The sequence below is a fragment of the Fundulus heteroclitus genome, chromosome 17 (genome assembly GCF_011125445.2).
Source record: "Fundulus heteroclitus isolate FHET01 chromosome 17, MU-UCD_Fhet_4.1, whole genome shotgun sequence".
Classification (NCBI taxonomy): domain Eukaryota; kingdom Metazoa; phylum Chordata; class Actinopteri; order Cyprinodontiformes; family Fundulidae; genus Fundulus; species Fundulus heteroclitus.
This window is the reverse complement of record NC_046377.1, coordinates 1,917,361-1,936,775: the sequence shown is the minus strand read 5'-3', so window position 1 is coordinate 1,936,775 and position 19,415 is coordinate 1,917,361. Positions and strand designations below refer to the sequence as shown.

The following is a 19,415-nucleotide window of genomic DNA, read 5'->3' as shown; positions in this document are numbered from 1 at the left end:
GGGGGAAATACCGTACTTGCAATTGCAAGAGCCCTCGGCCCGCACTCACAGGCTCAGAAGTCTCGTGCAAGACTGCGAGAGTCGGTCTTGCTTTACGGCGAGAACTCCATGTGTTTTTGCCCTGCTATTCACTATATGCACGCGCGAAAGCAACAACAAAGAACCGCGTGTTAACGTCAAATAAACATTATTATTTTTATTTTTTTATCTTGGCCGCCTCGCCAAGATAGCGCTGCGGGAAGCTTGATGTTCATACCTTCACTGTGTTAGTCATTGTTTGTACTGCCGTTTTTTCCACTTTTCGTTGCGTTCGCCTGTCTGCTAAGCTCAAAACAACCGCGCCTAGCTTGACGGAGAAACCAGAACAGCTGAGCATCTTTACAACAGTGCACTTTTACTTTCGCCCTCTGGGGGGAGCCTCGCTGGAAAATCAACCCCGGTTGCATAGTATACCTTTAAAAGGTGGAGTCGACAATCTTTCCGGAAATGTATGTAAGAAACGCCCAAGTTCCTTTTTTAAACAACTGCCTACGCAAGACCATCTTACCCGCTCTTCCACTCTTCAAGGGGATTGCATGAAAAAATATCCCAACTCCACTCTGGTCTTATCGCTTTCTACAGAGACCTTCCTTTTCTTTTCATAAACTTGTATACGGTTTGCTTCTTGCGACTCTCAGCCATTTTCAAAGTATACGGTGAAAGGAGTGGAGCTACAGTGAACGGATGAAACTAAAGCTAACTGGATAAATAAACACCAGAAATGCGCATAGGCAGCCAGTAAGTGGAAACTAACAAGGAACATGCACGCACAGCTGTGTTACATCAGAATGATTGCCATGTGGGCAACCAATAGATAAGGTGATACCCCTGAAACTTAAGGGACAGAAGGGGGGTGAGAGCAGGAGCAAAACTGACAAATCCCTGCCATTTGGTCCAAGGATTGGCAGCTCTCTCAGAGACCTAACTGTTTTGTTCCTTTTTTCTGAATATATAATGTATTGACTACTCTTAGGATGAAATGACCATTTCACCCAGTATAACAAAAAGGGTTTCTGAACAAGATTACAAACTATAGCTTTAAGACCTCGCCAAACATCAGCCCCTGGTGCTTACCGTAGTAGCTTCACAAGTCATATTCATTGCTCCTGTGCAGAAACATGACCCAATAAATCTTACTCTGAAAAACACAACATCTTGACATGAAAACACCCCCGGTTATTACGTCCGGATAAAAGCAACGCGCCTTCTCTCGAATATTACTTGTCATTTTTAAAAAAGGGAAGATGTTGCCTTTACTGTGGATGGGAAATGAGGACAGATATCCTCCGCCGGTATCTCCGGTCCACTTCAGCGATAACCTCTCCATCTGGAGCTGGCAGGAGAGTTGGGTCTTTATTATCTCTTTGTCATATCAAAGCTTATACACCTGAGGGCCTGATGTGGCCTGCCATTTTTTTTTTTTTTTTTACCCAAACAAACCAAAATGCACAAAAAAAAATATCCACTCATAAGCGGACATAAAAGCTTTCTGCCTGTTAATGTACCTTCCTACTGGAACTCAGAAAAGCTTCATGTGAATAGAGTATACATGCTCACATAAAGACGACTTCTGCAAACATAACCAAAGATAAATTGAACACATGTTCTGTCCTTTGTGCCCTTTCTCCTCTAACTCCACTATCACTCTGTCACTAATACACACACACACACACACACACACACACACACACACACACACGAACGCTACATTGCTCCCACCGCCAATGACAAGACGCATGATGGACGCATCCGCAGTGATTTATAATAACACACTTTGCCATTGTGAGGGAGGAAATTGAACAAACAGGCCATGCTATCTGTCACCAGATGACCCAGTTCAAGTTCAAGAAGCTGCCTGTCAAGAACAATTGACTGCATGGCTGATATATTAGACCTTAATGGCAGCAGAAAAAAGAAACTCTTAACGATTGCCTTTGCTGGGCATGTGAAGGTCCCACAGCGGGCTGGATTGCAAAAAAAAAGGAAACAAATAATTTCCTGAAGCAGCATCTTCCTTCCCCAAAAAAAAAAAAAAAAATTGATACAGGCAGTGTTTGATGATTAGATAGCCTTTGACAGATTAAAGGGTGTCTCTTTTTGTAAGAAGATTGGTCTGGAAATAATTCCCCACCTCATCAGGGGGTCGGGGCTATAACCGCCTGGGGTTTTTTCACACAGCCGCGACGATGCCTTGTTTAAATTGAAGCAAAAGTGGCTTTAATATGGGCGAGCTTGGAGAAGTCAGGGGCGTCCCTGAAGAAGACAGGTGCTGGTAGCTTCATTCATTTGCCTGGTTTAGAGTTTATGTTTGTTTGTACGTAGAGTTTTGAGTGGCCAGCTGCCATGAGCCTCTTTGTGCTTTCCTTTATAGCCAATAATTCAAAGTCATCAACTATGATTCTCTTATAGCGGTCTGTATTCAAGGCAACGCACACTGGCCATGTATGACATGCATATAAAAGTCCAAGCCAAGGCTGATTCTCTGAGGTGTGACTTCCACTGTTCTATTAAAAAAGTGTCAGTGGTTATGGCAAAACTATTCACAGCGGCAGTCCAGTTATCGGTTAAATCCCTGTGCACTTCAGCACGACCCATCCAATACACGCAAAACTGCTAAACGTATTCGCTAGTCTGCCCTCACGCTCATATGAACCTGAGTAATATCCCATTTTTAATCCATATACCATACCATTTTATTTTTAGAGCACTTTAAACAGGACATAGGGCTGGCCAAAGTGTTTTTTCCAGTTAAAGACCGTGCTACAGCCTTCTATTCCAGCCATAGCGGTGAAAGAGTGGCTGGACTAACACAAATAAAAAGAGAATTACAAAAGTCCAGACATGAGGTGATAAAAGTATGGATCACGGTTTCAAGTTGGTGTCTAGACAAGAGGGGCTTAATCTTTGACAGCCGCCTTAACTGAAACAAGGAGGACTTGATCACAGCATTTACACGTGCATCTAGTTAGAGGCTAGGGTCCATTTTTACTCCTAAATTAGAGACAGTGGACTTTTCATATGGGGCCAAGGAGGAAAGATTCAAAGAAGTAGCATTGTTTGGACTGCAGGATTTAAAAATAACATAACCTCTGTCTTTTTTTCATTAAAACTGAGGAAATTCTGTCACCCAGGATGTCAGAACCATTGTGTTTTAAGGGAAAATAGACTTGGCAGTCATCAGCGTACAAATGAAATGGCTTAAATACAATGCGTCCTAAAAATAGTACCAGGTGGCAGTAAATAGAGTGTAAACAGGAGAGGACCAAGAATGGACCCCTGGGGGACTCCCCAGGGATGGGGCAGCTGAAGCAGAGGTAAAATCATCCAAGATTATACAAATGCTCCTATTGGTGATGTAGGACCTAAGCCACTGCAGAGCAGAGCCAGGGATGCCCAACCACTGCTCCAGTCTGGACATAAGGATGTCGTGGTCCACTGTGTCAAAAGTAGCTGTCAAATCCAAAAGCACCGGTAGAACACAATTTCCAGAATGCATTGCCAAAAAGATATCATTACAATCTTTTTAAAGAGCAGATTCAGTGCTATGATATGTTTTAAAAGCAGACTGATACACTTCCGAAATTCTATTTTCATCTAAATAAGCCTTTGACAATTTTCTCCAAAATTTTATTGGAGATTGGCCTGAAGTTTGACCAAACCAATGGATTTGAGCCCTGCTTTTTTCAGCAAGGGTTGCACCACAGCATGTTTGAAATTTCTTGGTACATTTGAAGTTAAGCAACTGTGAGAATATCCGGGACAAAACGGGAGACAATAGGAAAGACTTCCTTAAAAAGACGCGGCGCGGAACAACATCACAAGGGGATCCAGACGATTTCATAACTAGTTTCTCTAGTGAGGAGAGGGAAATATGCTCAAAATGATCACAAACGGTAGGACAACAGGCCAAGGTAGACAGATCATTAGAGGGAAGAGAAATGCTAGCCCTAGTAGACAACCTTGTCCAAGAAGAAGCAAAGAAAGCTATCGCAGAGTTCTCTGGAAGCATCCAGAGGGGCAGGCTGATGAGCATCAAGAGCAATGCTGATGGCATTATAAAGAATACAGGGATTATGAGAATTTGTCGCAATAATGTCAGAGTAATATTTTATCTAGCGTGTTTCACGGCCCTCTGATAATAAAACCAGCTTTCTCTCAGTATCTCAAAAGAAAGTTGCAGTTTATCCTTTTTCCACTTTCGATAATTTTTTTCTGCAGTCCCCTCTAATGGACTGAGTGTGGTCCATTAACCAAGGTTTTAAGTGGGGCCACCAAATTTAAAATATTGTTGCATAAGGAATTAAAATGTAAGAAAAGCTCCTCAGTGCTGGAAGACACTGTGGGCTGCAGATCCAAATGGCTAAAAAAAACTCCCCCACGCCCCATGGACCTTGGTGTATTAATAATTAATAAACAGCCATAAGACAACATTTCTGAAAAAACATTGGACTCACCCATATTTTTACTTTTTGAATATCTCAAGTACTTTTGGACTGGATGCTACCTTAAGTTCAGACTGACATCAGTGATGCTACTGACATTGATTATTTATTTAAAACATAGAAGTTGTATGTGTGAGTCTTTTCTTTTTGTGTTTAACACCAATGCACACACTAGTTCCCACTCCGCTGCGCCGATTGGTGAGCTGGAGAACAGAGATAAAGGGAGGAGCGCAGCACAGCGTATGTGCGATGGTTGTTTGACATGCAAACCTTGCATGAGGTAATCTGAGTTCTCTCCTCTGCCTTCACATACGTAAGTCTCTAGTACAAGGAGTTCTAATGCCAGAGAAATTACTAGATGTTCCAGAAAAAACATCTAGTCAACGTCAAAGAGTAATTTGCATCAACCCTTAAAAAGTGATTTTGGTCCAAATAGTACACATTGGTTCATTAAAGCGAATAAAATGAGTTACTTCCACCTAGCTTTTAAAACCAAATATCTTTTAAATAAAATGAACCAGTTTCAACGGCTCCTTGAAAGAAACGTATCTACAAGCACCTTTAAAATAGTCGGAAATCCTATTACTAGTCTTAGTCATTTAAAGTCAAATCTGTTTGTGGTTCATAAATGGTGAACATGTAGGAAAGTTTGACTTCCTAATTAAGCTAATATGACATCAGTGAGTCACGTTGTCATCAAAGCCCTGTTCACACTGATACAGTTCACAAAACTGAGATTGTCCTCCTTCCTGTCCATGTGCAAACTATTATTTCGGTGCATCTTCACAAAGCTTGTCAGCAGAGGAAACCACAAAGTGCTCCAAACCTTCCTGGTAGACGGCTGTGCCGACGTTGGACCTGGTAACACACAGCGGACCCAACACCAGCAGATGGTACGGCTCCCCAAATCCTCGCTGTCTTTGGGAGCTTCACGCTTGGCCTCGGGCAGCTTGGATACAGTTCCTCTCCTCTCTTCATCCCGGCTCTGCGACTTTGATTTCCAAATGAAATACAAAAATGTGGGCTGATCCGAGGATGAAATACTTTGGACCAACTGTACAACAACATTTCAGTTATTTAATTTTTTTCTCAGGGGCTCAGGTGAGATGCTTCCTTGTCTCTGGTCCAGGAGTAGCTTGACACAGGGAGTGTGAGAAATAAAGCCAATAACCTGGACACACCAGCTTCAGCCCACCTGTGGAGAATTTCCCTTTTATTTCCTGTTTATTTCACTGCTTATCCCAGATTCTTGTGCGCATTTTGCTACTCCACTTTTTCCTTCTGTTCAGCTTTCCATTATTATGCCTGGAGGAGGCACTCTGTGAACAGCCAATGTTTTTAGCATGAGTCTTTATGTTTTCGTTCCCTCCTTATTGTGGAGAGTGTAAATGCATGCTGGACAACTGTCGAGTCAGCGTTTTTCCCATTGATCGTAACATAACATTTCTGAACAAGTGATCATTTTTAGGGGTTTTATGCAGCATCGTTTTTATTGAAACCGAATTTTCTTCAGTTTTTAAGCCAAATGAACAGAAATAAGGCTTGAACTATCTCTCTGTGGGTTAAATAAATATATGTAAAATATTAGTTTTTCTTTTCAAACTGAATTACCGCAACGCTTTTCACCTTTTTTGATGATATTCTCCCTAATTAAGACACACCCGCATACAGTGATGCAGTTCATTACTGCAGGTATCCCACATTTCTGTCCTAATAATACATTTTTCTCCTATAATCAACCATGTCAGCGAGAGGAAACATTTTTCCAGAACAAGGTGAGCAAGAGGCCTGTCAAAGATGATTCCTCTCACGGCGGAAATAATGGAGCATCTGAGGAGATGACAGCAACAAAGCAAAACACAACGAGATGCCTGTGCAACATATGCTGCAACATATGCTCCCAGAGAGGCTGGCTTCTAATTTGCCGTCAAAATGTTTTAGCCGCCGACGAAAGTTTGAACAACGCCCCCCCCCCCCCCCCCCCCCCAAATGGCCGCTTTCGGGGAAAACACATTAACCTTCCCGGCGAGGGAGAGGCGCCGGCCCGCCGAAGACGCAGCTGCGAGGCCAAGGTGGAGGCAGGCGGAGGTGTATTCACATTTTGACGTGTTGCACTTCAACCCGCCCACCGGCGCGACTCCGGCTGGGGGGGCCCTGGGCTTCGTTTTACAGAAATGTGCGTTTGTCACAGTCGACCTAATCATGCGCAAGCCCACACGCGCGGTGGGAGCGGGGAGCGAGGCTGCCTGGGAAGGTAAAATTGCAATCAATTGCTGTGCCATGCAAAAACCCAAAGCATTCAGTTTACAGTTTCATCAGGGTGGCAGCGGAGAAGGTACGGAGTGATGCAACCCAACGTGAATTTTACACCACTGAATTATATTCTGTTGGGCTGACAAAACAAACTTGCGTCGCTGGGATGCGAGGGGCAGTTCCAGTCTGACTGGCGCGTGCGCTGATGTGCACGCGAGCAAGGTCAGAAAACAGGGATGAACTCTCGTTTAACAGCTTTTTGCAACAAAAAAAGGATCCTCTAGAGCACAGGTGTCAAACTCAAGGCCCGCGGGCCGAATCCGGCCCGTCAAGGTAAATAATCCGGCCCTCAAGAGCAAAAAAAAAAGGCATCATGTCATAAAGTAGAGGCATATATCCTTTTAAAGTGTATAAAGTGGCTAAATCTGTGCCTCCTGTAAGTGTAACTCACCCCAATATCAACTTTTCTTGCAGATAAACTGTATAAATTGGGCCTAAGGTTGCTACTTTTATGTTACTGTCCATTTTTTATACTACTGTGTGAACTGGAATGTAATTATGAAATGAAAAGTATCGTCTATACACGTGCAACCGGCCCTTTTAATGACTTCATGACGCCAAAGTGGCCCCATATAGAAATGAGTTTGACACCCCTGCTCTAGAGTTTCAGTTTCAGACGACCATGGAGGCCCGAATGAGAGCGGTGAGGTTGGGCTTGAGAGGTCGGTACAATGCAGTGTTTTTGAAAGACAAGTGCAACATGGTTCATGGCTTTGTCTGAAACCAGAACCTTCTGAACTGAATGAGGATTTAAAGAAGGAGACTCTGGAGAGGACATGGCTGCAGCGTAGATCTTCCTTTAGAAAGTATTCAGAGGCCGTTTTTAGAGCTGAAGTTACTTTGTTTTAATTAGGCCACAGCAGGGAATTTTCAGGATTGTAGATAAACTTGTGATGAGGAATAAATTCTATTTTCTCTTTTAATAATACTATTGATTTCAGTTATAACCTTTTTTTGAGTGACTCTGTTTCTTCGCTTTTGTAATTCTCACGTTAAAACTATGGCAATAATATTTGCTGTGTCAAAGAAACACGTTCAGAACTCGGTATCTGCGCTTCTGATCCAGACCAAACCACGGAAACAAACTAATACATTCAATCTGATACTTGGGATTAGACTGAGAGCCAAGGGATTTATCAATAATGGAAGTCCTTAACTAAACGCACACAGCCTAATCATTTACAGGCCATTTGTTAGTCTAGCAAATGTAGGTTTTCTCCTCACATACATTTATGTTTCCTGTCTGTGTCATCTTGCTGTTTGCAAAAGAGCCTAATCTCAACTCTAGATGGGCAAATTATGTGGCAAATCAAATGCAAAGACATATTAGGATCATAGTTATGTAAAAAAAAAAAGAAAGGAAAATGGGGCCCATGTTTGAAAGATAGTATCACAGTATCAGGCCTTTCATAGCAAGACGGAGCTGGGTTTTAATTACTGTCGGGAAAAATGAAGAAATTAGAAAAACCAAAGAACAAAAAAGCAGCGTCTCGCTGTATTTCAATGACACTAGAAACTTAAGAGCTAAATGCTGAATTTCTCAAATGAAAAAGATTAATCAAAGCAGGGTCAACAACAAGCTTGCATGGTTCCCGTCTTCAGTCAGCAACATTAAGGTTTAACAAAAAAGTTAAACTATCTGTGTAGTTTTTGTGATGAAAAAAGCAGATAATTAAAGCTTTTGAGAAAATTCCAAATAAAAATTGCCAATCAACACACAAACCATCTAAAACTGTTAAGTTAGGCTTAAACTAGACGGCTCTGGGTGAATTTGAGAGCCTTCAGAGCCAAAATTTTAAAAAATACCATAAAGATTGTTAGAGTCCTCTCAGGGACTTATCTTAGCCTAAAAATCCCTGCCAAGGAGTTTTAGCTTCAGAGTGATTCAGACAGTTGCCGAGAGCGCCTCTGAGTGCGGAGGAGGCGTGGTCGACCGCGTTGCTAGGTGTGACAGTGGATTCTAAGAGCTGTGATTGGTTGATACAAGAAACGAGAAAGTAAAAAAAAAAAAAAATCCTAGTAATCAGTGGAAGGAGATTAGCCAATTAGACTAGACGAAGAAATATTAGTCACGGTGATGAAACTTCGCAAAAATGTAATAATTGTCACGTAGCATAAAATAGTTTGAACACACCTTATTTACATCCTCATAATTATTTCGATTTGCTCACGTTTCCTCGATATGCAGTACATTTTACGACTTTACCTATTTGATATTGATGGGCACTCACCTGTCAGCATTTTACTGGGATTGCCTGCTTGTATAAAGCGGTTGGATATGGCACAACCAACAGAAAATGGAGGGATATACTTTTTATTCTCAATTATTCAATATTATTAATATTTGTTTAAAAACAACGTTAGCGTTGCACTTTTGTTTGCTTTTAATTTCTATTGTCCCATGTTCTATTTTGTTTCTGCATTGTATTCCTGCTTGCTTTTATTCTGTTTTATTTTCCTATATGTTAATCATGTAAAGCACTTTGCATTGTCTCTGTACTGAAATGTGCTATACAAATAAATTTGCCTTGCCTTGCCTTGCCTTGCCTTGATCTTATGTGCTCATTTCCTCCACTGTTTAGGTGGTAGATCAGCCAAACAACTCTTTCTGTTTCCACTATTTTCCCTGCTTTAGGCACTCTTCAGTCCTCCTCACTACTCCTAACATAGCTTTCACTATAGGAGGTCTCTTTGGCCTATGATGGTTTGTGAGTAACTTTTATCTTACCTGGGGAAAATTAAAAGAGAAATCGAAGAATCTGAGATATTCTAAGAATTTGCCTTAAAATGACGTCAGTAAAAGCACACGATTAGCTGACACTAATAAGATAACATAAGAGATTCCTTCATTGTCCCACAATGGTGAAGTTTGGGAAATGGCATTAGCTGCTAATAGCAAAATCTGAAATAGCATTAGCAAAGTAATTTAGCCAAGCACTTTTCTGTGAGTTAAGTGTGACACAATCACAGTACTAATGTAGACAAATTAATACATTGACCTTATGACCCATTCCCTCACTGATACTGTGGATACGCTGACTGTAGTTGGCTGTGGTGACACAGAGGTATAAATTTAGTATGTGTTGTCAGCATCCATATGGTAAAAGATGTTCTAATCCGCAATCTCAGCTAGGGGGATAATAGAGGTGGTAAATGAAATAACCCAAGAATCGACACTTGAGGAACACCAGAATTGATTTTTGTTCAACAATTTATATTTGTCAAATAACACGGAGTAGCCTTGGTTTGCCAAATAAGACCTGAATATTAGATCAGTGCAGAGCTAGTGACATTATTGCGTGTTTTTTAATTTCAATTAAGAGTCAAATGTATAGCTGAGGCCTAATTATTCGTTTAGAAAATATAGTAAATGGATATACTTTTAAGTTGATCTATTTACATTTATCCTTTTCCTTGAAGAAGACTATATATTCTTAGCTGTAGAAATACCTCCAGTTAGATTGATCTACACAGTTATGTGCCCATGGCAATAACTTCACTGCAGACAATATGGGAAAAATGGAGTTAACACATCGGGGATCAAACAGCCTACTATTGATAGTAACTGTAAACCCAGTGTTATTGAAATACATCCTGAGGCATAGACGTTAACTCATCCATTATACTCTGAGTCATTTTACTCTGAATCATTCACTAAAGTGATCCAGCAACCTCGACTCCCTCACTTGACCCAGTGTACATTATATGTTCATGTATATATATATATATATATATATATATATATATATATATATATATATATATATATATATATATATATATACAAATCTGTACAATAAGCCTCATCATAAATTGTAATTTATTGAATTTAATTGCATGTTTGAATCAGTAACTCAAGATTCAGGAACCCCCCAGCTTCTCTAAATGTACCTTTTAATTTCTACTATCTGTGTATTGTTTCAGAAACAACTGTTTGTCACTGGACCAACATTGTGCCGTTTTGACATTACAAACTGAACACAAGCAAGGGAGTGAAAAATGCTAGCGTGTGAAAGCATTTTAATGAGGATGTACTCTGCTTCGGCTAAGTGGGGATCCTTGACTTCCACGTTTTGTGAAAACAAGAAATTATGCGAATTACTGTCCAGCTTTGTTGAAAACCTGTGAGAGAGAGAGAGGGCCCCCTGTAGCACCGTTCTCCTGTATCAGCTAATTAAACAGGAAGCAAAGTGTGGACCAATTTGGAGCCATTAACATCAACTTCTCTAATGAATAAGATCCACACCACTATTAGCTGTAAATAATCCTACCGCTGTGACTCGGTGTTAGCTGAGCCCTTTTGAAGACGTGTTAACACGAGACCCGGCCAGGTCGCGTTTCCAGCATTTCTATACTGGCGAGATAAAAATAAAGATGCACAATGAGGCCTTTTGCGCCTCACTAAGCTTTCTAAAGTGGGATCAATAAAACGCATAAAGATGAGATCCGCTCTCCGCCGTCGGCTCTCATCTCGCTCGCCTCACAGGCCTCTAAATGGGTAACGAAAAATAAACAAATTAGGGTCCCGCCGTTGTCACCGGCTAGATTCAAATGACATCCGCTTCCATTGTTTTACAGTAACTGGGGTGTTATTGCAGGCATTAGTCTAAATTATTGACTCATAACACAACATTTCTGCGCAGCTTTAGTTGGGTCCGGGCTTTAATTTATATGTAAATGCATTTGTACCCCGCATGTTATTTGTCACCACATCATTTGTTAGAAATGAGATGTGGGATCCCTGGTCTGAAGGGATGTTGTTCACAACTCAGATTGCTGAGCACCAGAGAGGAAGAAGAATTTCTTAAAGTGGCAAAAAAATAAAAAAATAAAAAACGATATGCATATATTTAGCCTGCTCTTGAGGCATAATGTTAGTCTGTCAGCTAGAAAGATTTCTCACATGAATTCTGAGGCTTAATTTGGGGAAGAAAATGGCTGATTTTAAAATTTCACGAACTGTAAATCCTACAGTGTTTTTACTGCATGAGCAGAAAGGTTATTCAGTTGTAAGAGTTACAATAGTCATCTATTTACGGTCTAAATACTTAGTTATGTGTGGAATTAAGCAACTGGTTATTAGTCCTGCTTTGCATAAAGAGCCCTGTGAGACTTCAATAATGATTGTGTATGTTTGCTATCGGTAAACCATCGTTGTAAGAAAATACACACGCACTTAAGAAAAACGGCATTTCAGAATGCACCAGAAAAATTTGAATTTCAAAGGAAAAAAATAAATAAGATAGCACAGCTTTTGTGTGCAGCTGTTTTCATTCCAGCACAATTTCATAAAAAAAAACACCCAGAGGGAAGCCCAGATTATCTTAAATTTTTCTCAGAAATACTGCATCACTTATCTTTCTCAGCAGCGTACATCGCCGTTTCAAAAGTATTCACCCTCCTTGGATTTTTACCTATTTTCGTACATTCCAACCTGTAATCTAAATGTTAGTTAATTCGATTTTTTGTGATGGATCAGTCCGTCACATAAAACAAGGTTGAAGTTGGTGAGGTGAATAAGAAAATATATATGTATACATAATAATAATTCTTCTTCTGCATTTAATGCAGAGCTCCACAGCAGAGACTGGCGGATTTGTCCATAGGACCACAATAAGCTGTAGACACCATAGAGCGGGGCTCTATGGTGGAGTGGTCTGGAAAAAGCCATTACTTAGTGTTAAAAATTATTTTTGACAAAAGGCATGTGGGCGACATATACTTATTTTTACACTGAATTAGGATTTCTCACATGCTAATGTCTATTTACACACTTATAGTCTCTCTGGAAGCGTTTGTTTGTCTTTTAACTTGAAGATTCATATTTTTGCTTTTGACCGTTTGCACATTTTAACTTCTCCGGGAATGTTGGTCTGCTACATACCAAGATGATAGTAGTGATGGCAAAGTCTCGTATTTGGGTTCGTCAGGTAAGGACTTACTTGCCGATTCATCCAGAGGAAGTCAGGCAAAATGTTTGAGAGAGAGTATCTTGGATATCTAATAGACTGGTACCTTACCCAGGGATTTAAGAGCACTTTTGGTCTGTCATTCACTACATTAGTAAGTGGCTGTTTTAGACAAACATTTTAATAAGAACAAATACTTAATAATTTTTCAGATGACTTAAACATAATATCAGCTCCAGTTCGGACCAGCATTGTTATTCTGCATGTACCAGCATTCCCGTTTTTCCATTCAAATGTGTCTCCAGAATACTTTGTATCTAGGACCTGTGCATTGGTTGTGTAACGCAGTAGTGAGTGGAAGATGCTGACAGTCTCACTTTTCTACACATAAGCAGTCCGTGATTTGCTTGTGATGACTGAACAACACTAAAGTAACAAAGCTACACGATTATTTTTCCCAAGACCCACACTGCCTCATCACTGAAACGTCCACATTCTTTGGCTCTTAAAATTCACTTCAAACTAATTCTAAACATGATGTTGGGAGGCGAAGTCGTTATACTCACGTACAATCTGTTGTTTATTTGGTTCAGACTGCAACAAAATAGATTTTTATTTTTATGATTTATACCATTTTTTGTTCTGTAGTGTCAGATTTCCGGCTTTGAACTAAAACCCCACTTCCTTCCTATTTTGGGTTAAAGCTCAAACTAGCTGGGGTTCTAAGGACCTCTGAATCTAACGAGTATTACCCTGTTTAGAATTCCTGTGAGACCTTTTCAGCTAGATGAGTAGGATACGACTGACCAGCTAACCACCTTCGTCCTAGGGCCACACCCTTCTGCAGTGGACAGGTCAGGCAACCTAGTAGCCCGAGGCCACCTGTACCCCGACCACCGCCCTAGTTAACGGTGGCTCCTACTCCTATAAATCAGCACTTGTTACACGATCAGTATTTTTTAAAGACTCAAAAGTCCCTAAGGGTGTTGTTTTATAGTTTGGGCTAAAGGCAACCTTTTAAGACCTCCAAAATATTTCTAGAATCATGCACCATGACTATTTTACAATCATAGAAGAACTCGGAAAAATGTTGACTCACAAATTGAATGTCCACAACTTTGAACAAAATTGTATATGCTTCTTTAATTAGTACGCTTTGGCAGGGGATTAGAAACAGCATTAAGCAATTTAACAGATTACAAATGAATATTTAATCAACGTCCTATCTCTTATCTAAGGCTGCTTACTAATATATTTAGGAGAGGATTTTAAATTTAGAGGAGCAAACTGACCCGAACCTCAGATGGAAACTTATAGTGGCTTTGATTGCTGGATAAGGAGTTGTTCAGCCGAACAACGTGCCTTCTCTCGATGGCAAACCCGATGTCCCGTTGATGCCCCATTCACAAAGACTCACGCCTTGAGTCTCTGCCTTGATGTCCGTGCCTGAGGTGCGTCTCCTTGGCTTGAGAAGTTGGTCTAACTGCAGAGCTGACATCTCATGGGTGCAACTCGCATCTTCTGGACATCTAGGATCTTCTCATCAACCAGGTCAAAACCACAGCAGTTCTTCTTGACAGGATTTGCAGATCGTTGGCCCCGAATTGTGGAAAAACACGAAAAATAGATAATCTGACTCAGTCTCGGCGGTTCTCAGAGACACGGGCGCCGTGTTCTTCCTTTGGCTCCACGATCGTCCTTCCGTCTTGGGTCTTCTTCTCTTCTGCTCCGCGCTGCATGTCTTCTGAGATGAGAATCTGAGCCACGAGTACCCAAATCACCCTTCTTTTATGTGCTGAGAGAACCGTTGGGAGGTTGCAAACCTCAACCCCCCCTCTCTCCACCGAACACTTGCACCCAGTACCTTATCACCTCATAAACTTTTCACCCTATGCAGATCTCTGGCCGAGTCAAAAGTTTTCGCTCCTCTTTCTCCGACCCCAGGCAGCAGGTCATTGAACCAAAGCATCTGATTCCACTTCCTCTTTTCTTCTCGGCAGATTTCCTGTAGCCAGCAGCTGCAGTCTCCTTCCAAGCGCTACTTCCTTTTTCCACAAACTATTTTCTCCTTAGCCTGTCTGACACTTGGACTGCACTAAAATAATCATCATTTCACTCATTTAATACATGAATGCTTGATCTTTGTAAGAAAGAAAAACAATCAGTCAAAACATGCAGTTTAATAAAGAGAAAACAATCAATTTAAACACACAATTAAAGAGCTCTTTATGTTATCTTTTTTATGTAATACCTTTAATTTCCAAATTATCTCTTAATTTGTGAATGGTAGAGAATATGGTTGAGCTCACCACACCACCGATTTTAGAGGTATTTTGACACCCCCTTCTTGAGGTCAACCAGATTCGACAGCCAAGGTCCCTGCAGGACCCCAGAACAGTCCATCCAGGTCAAAACAGCTGATCTCCAGGACATTATCAGAGTTTTCAGTTAACCATATGAATCAAACCCTTAAGATTGTGACTCCCCACTCAAAACAATTGACCTTACCCTAGGGAAATTAATGTTACATGATTATAAAATTGAAGAGAAAAAATCTTGGCAGGAAAAAAAATAAAAAAATAAAAATCTTCGCAGCTGAGCAGCAAGCAAAAAATAAAAAAACAGGCCCTTTAACGCCGAGGTTCCGGCCTGGGCAGCCAGCCAGGGGGAACTGAACAGCGGGTCAGGGTCCAAGGCCGCGTTGGTGTAGGTGAACACGGCAGCATAGGTCATCAACCACATCATGGATGGAAAATCTGAGATAAACAGCAGCCTATACACCATAGACACGTCCGACTTCTAAAAGCCGCCTCTCCTTAAACTCTTCTTGACAGGCAGTACAGTACGTCAGATTACCTTCATTCCATGAACAGAAGCATGAGGTAGGGGAAACTTTACCCAGGTCCCAGCATGTGATAAAAATCCCACTAGGAAGGTGTCGTACTCGGCAGTCCCCACATACTTCGGCATCAGTGACCTTGACTTGATGTTTCAGTAGTCGAGTGAGCTCGCTGCCCGAGGCATGGTGACTCAGGGTTTTTCCTTTCCCCGGCACTTGCCAGCGGACTTCGAGCTGGATTGAAGATTGGCAAACGGTGCAGCAGTAGTTGAGTTTCTGCCACAAGAACTTCTCATCTTCTTCTGGCAGGAGTCCTTTTTTAACCCATTTCAATTTCTTCAAAGCTCTTCCTACCGAGAGCTCTGAAGTGGTTCTTCTAATGACAACCACCCCTGTTACAGTGGCCAGTCTGATATAGGGTGGCAAGGTGCATGATTCACTGGCCATTCTCCGGTCTCTGGTTTTCCTTAGCTAAGAACTGGTTGAGCTGCTCCACCCCTTGGATCCCCTTCTTGTGCAGCCACACATTGTTACAATCTAAAACTTGCTTCACAATGTCGACAGTGTCATACTTGGGTTTAACAGCTATACTTGCAGGTTGATCACGTGCCTTCATCCACACCTTCTGTCCATCTTGAAATGGTGCAGTGGGCGCTGGCTGGTTCCTGCAGGCTGGCTGTGCTGGTCTGATCTTGAGATCAGGGTCGTGTAGGATGTCTTCCCACCTGCCCCATCTGGTGATGTTTCTCATGGGAGAATGTGGAGTTGCAGCCATCTGACCCTGGGGTTTTCCTGTGTCCCAAGGCATGTTCCTTTCTGAGAGGTCAACTGAGAGTAGAGATCCTTTGTCTTCACTGGCTTCAGCCATCCTTTGTCTCCGTCGTCTCAAGTTGTCTGCTCCCCCAAACCCTCTCCTGGCACATCGGAGCAGGGATGGGTGCAGACCACTGTCTACTAGCTTTACTGTATGGGTTGGGTCAGTTACCCTCAATAAAGCTCATCCCTCACCTACGCCGACGGTAGTTACTGCGAGGGTTGTGACTGATGGCATGGGCCAGCCACTAACAATCCTACTCGCCTTCAGATTGTTACAGATTGTGGTCTATGAAGCAGCCTTTCTACTCCCTACCACTACTTTTGGAGTCTCCCTATCTCAGGGCCCCACGTTGGGCGCCATGTCAGATTTCCGGCTTTGAACTAAAACCCCACTTCCTTCCTATTTTGGGTTAAAGCTCAAACTAGCTGGGGTTCTAAGGACCTCTGAATCTAACGAGTATTACCCTGTTTAGAATTCCTGTGAGACCTTTTCAGCTAGATGAGTAGGATACGACTGACCAGCTAACCACCTTCGTCCTAGGGCCACACCCTTCTGCAGTGGACAGGTCAGGCAACCTAGTAGCCCGAGGCCACCTGTACCCCGACCACCGCCCTAGTTAACGGTGGCTCCTACTCCTATAAATCAGCACTTGTTACACGATCAGTATTTTTTAAAGACTCAAAAGTCCCTAAGGGTGTTGTTTTATAGTTTGGGCTAAAGGCAACCTTTTAAGACCTCCAAAATATTTCTAGAATCATGCACCATGACTATTTTACAATCATAGAAGAACTCGGAAAAATGTTGACTCACAAATTGAATGTCCACAACTTTGAACAAAATTGTATATGCTTCTTTAATTAGTACGCTTTGGCAGGGGATTAGAAACAGCATTAAGCAATTTAACAGATTACAAATGAATATTTAATCAACGTCCTATCTCTTATCTAAGGCTGCTTACTAATATATTTAGGAGAGGATTTTAAATTTAGAGGAGCAAACTGACCCGAACCTCAGATGGAAACTTATAGTGGCTTTGATTGCTGGATAAGGAGTTGTTCAGCCGAACAACGTGCCTTCTCTCGATGGCAAACCCGATGTCCCGTTGATGCCCCATTCACAAAGACTCACGCCTTGAGTCTCTGCCTTGATGTCCGTGCCTGAGGTGCGTCTCCTTGGCTTGAGAAGTTGGTCTAACTGCAGAGCTGACATCTCATGGGTGCAACTCGCATCTTCTGGACATCTAGGATCTTCTCATCAACCAGGTCAAAACCACAGCAGTTCTTCTTGACAGGATTTGCAGATCGTTGGCCCCGAATTGTGGAAAAACACGAAAAATAGATAATCTGACTCAGTCTCGGCGGTTCTCAGAGACACGGGCGCCGTGTTCTTCCTTTGGCTCCACGATCGTCCTTCCGTCTTGGGTCTTCTTCTCTTCTGCTCCGCGCTGCATGTCTTCTGAGATGAGAATCTGAGCCACGAGTACCCAAATCACCCTTCTTTTATGTGCTGAGAGAACCGTTGGGAGGTTGCAAACCTCAACCCCCCCTCTCTCCACCGAACACTTGCACCCAGTACCTTATCACCTCATAAACTTTTCACCCTATGCAGATCTCTGGCCGAGTCAAAAGTTTTCGCTCCTCTTTCTCCGACCCCAGGCAGCAGGTCATTGAACCAAAGCATCTGATTCCACTTCCTCTTTTCTTCTCGGCAGATTTCCTGTAGCCAGCAGCTGCAGTCTCCTTCCAAGCGCTACTTCCTTTTTCCACAAACTATTTTCTCCTTAGCCTGTCTGACACTTGGACTGCACTAAAATAATCATCATTTCACTCATTTAATACATGAATGCTTGATCTTTGTAAGAAAGAAAAACAATCAGTCAAAACATGCAGTTTAATAAAGAGAAAACAATCAATTTAAACACACAATTAAAGAGCTCTTTATGTTATCTTTTTTATGTAATACCTTTAATTTCCAAATTATCTCTTAATTTGTGAATGGTAGAGAATATGGTTGAGCTCACCACACCACCGATTTTAGAGGTATTTTGACAGTAGAATATGCATATATTTCCCCTTCAAATGCAAATAAACTGAGTTGTTGGTGTTTTGGTTTAGGGCTGTAACAAGTTATATAAATAGCTCGGTTGCCCCATAAAAAGTGGATAAACTAATGGAAACATCTTGAGAAAATAAAACCGTTAAACATCACAAACTGACAACCTAAATTATACTTTGGCCACTAGGCAAGGATCAAGTGCGGAGGTGAAAAAAAAAAAAGAACTAAAATCTGGATTTTCAGCTCGCAGTCAGCTTCACATCTGCTCTGGCTGCAGCAGAAGTGCGGAGAAGGATGTTTCATATAGAAAAATTGGAGGCCTGAAATCTGCAGGGTGTAATTATGGATATGGACTGTCAATGATTTACCATAAAGAAGTGCCCTCTCACAGAAGTTGCTCCAAAGTAGCCCGCTGGCAGCAAACCAAACCTGCCGTTCCACTGTAATCCTTTTCTGATTCTGCTGGGGCTCCTCCACCCAGCTTTGATCTTAGGCGGAGCAAACACTCTGAACAGCGTCTAACCAAGAAGTGGCAGATGTCTAAACTCAGGGATGTTTCGATCTGTTTTTTAAAGTGCATGTTTGATTTTGCAGCATAGGAGTTCAAATGAACAGTCGGTGTGTTATTTACATCATATGTTGGGCTGGTGATCACAGTAAACACTTTATTCTGATGCAATAAGACACTTCAGGGATGAGGCTAATTAGATTATAGAAAATATAAAAAAAATAAAAACTGCGATGTACATGAAAAATGTAGTTTATAAACACGGCGCAACACCACATGCAGGTTGGTCACGTTGTTTCAATTTAGCCGAGACCTTTGATTATTGTTCTGAAATGTCTGTTTTCCTCTCTTTGATTTCATATGCAAAAAAAAAATACAAAAAAATAAATCCTCACCTAATACAAAGGCAGGATTTCACACTGCTGGCAGGCCTCCATCCTGCCTTCACACTCTGACGCTCAGTATTCAGTCCAGCGATATAACCTTTCAGATG

The 19,415-nt window shown here is 41.6% G+C and overlaps 1 long non-coding RNA gene across 1 annotated transcript; it reads left to right on the top strand.

Annotated features, from left to right (window-relative positions):
* The first annotated feature begins 14,934 nt into the window (after window positions 1–14,934).
* Window positions 14,935–15,283, top strand: LOC118566616. Its single transcript, XR_004933151.1, has 2 exons — window positions 14,935–15,110; window positions 15,143–15,283. It is a non-coding gene; the product is annotated as an uncharacterized LOC118566616 (long non-coding RNA).
* The last annotated feature ends 4,132 nt before the right edge of the window (window positions 15,284–19,415 follow it).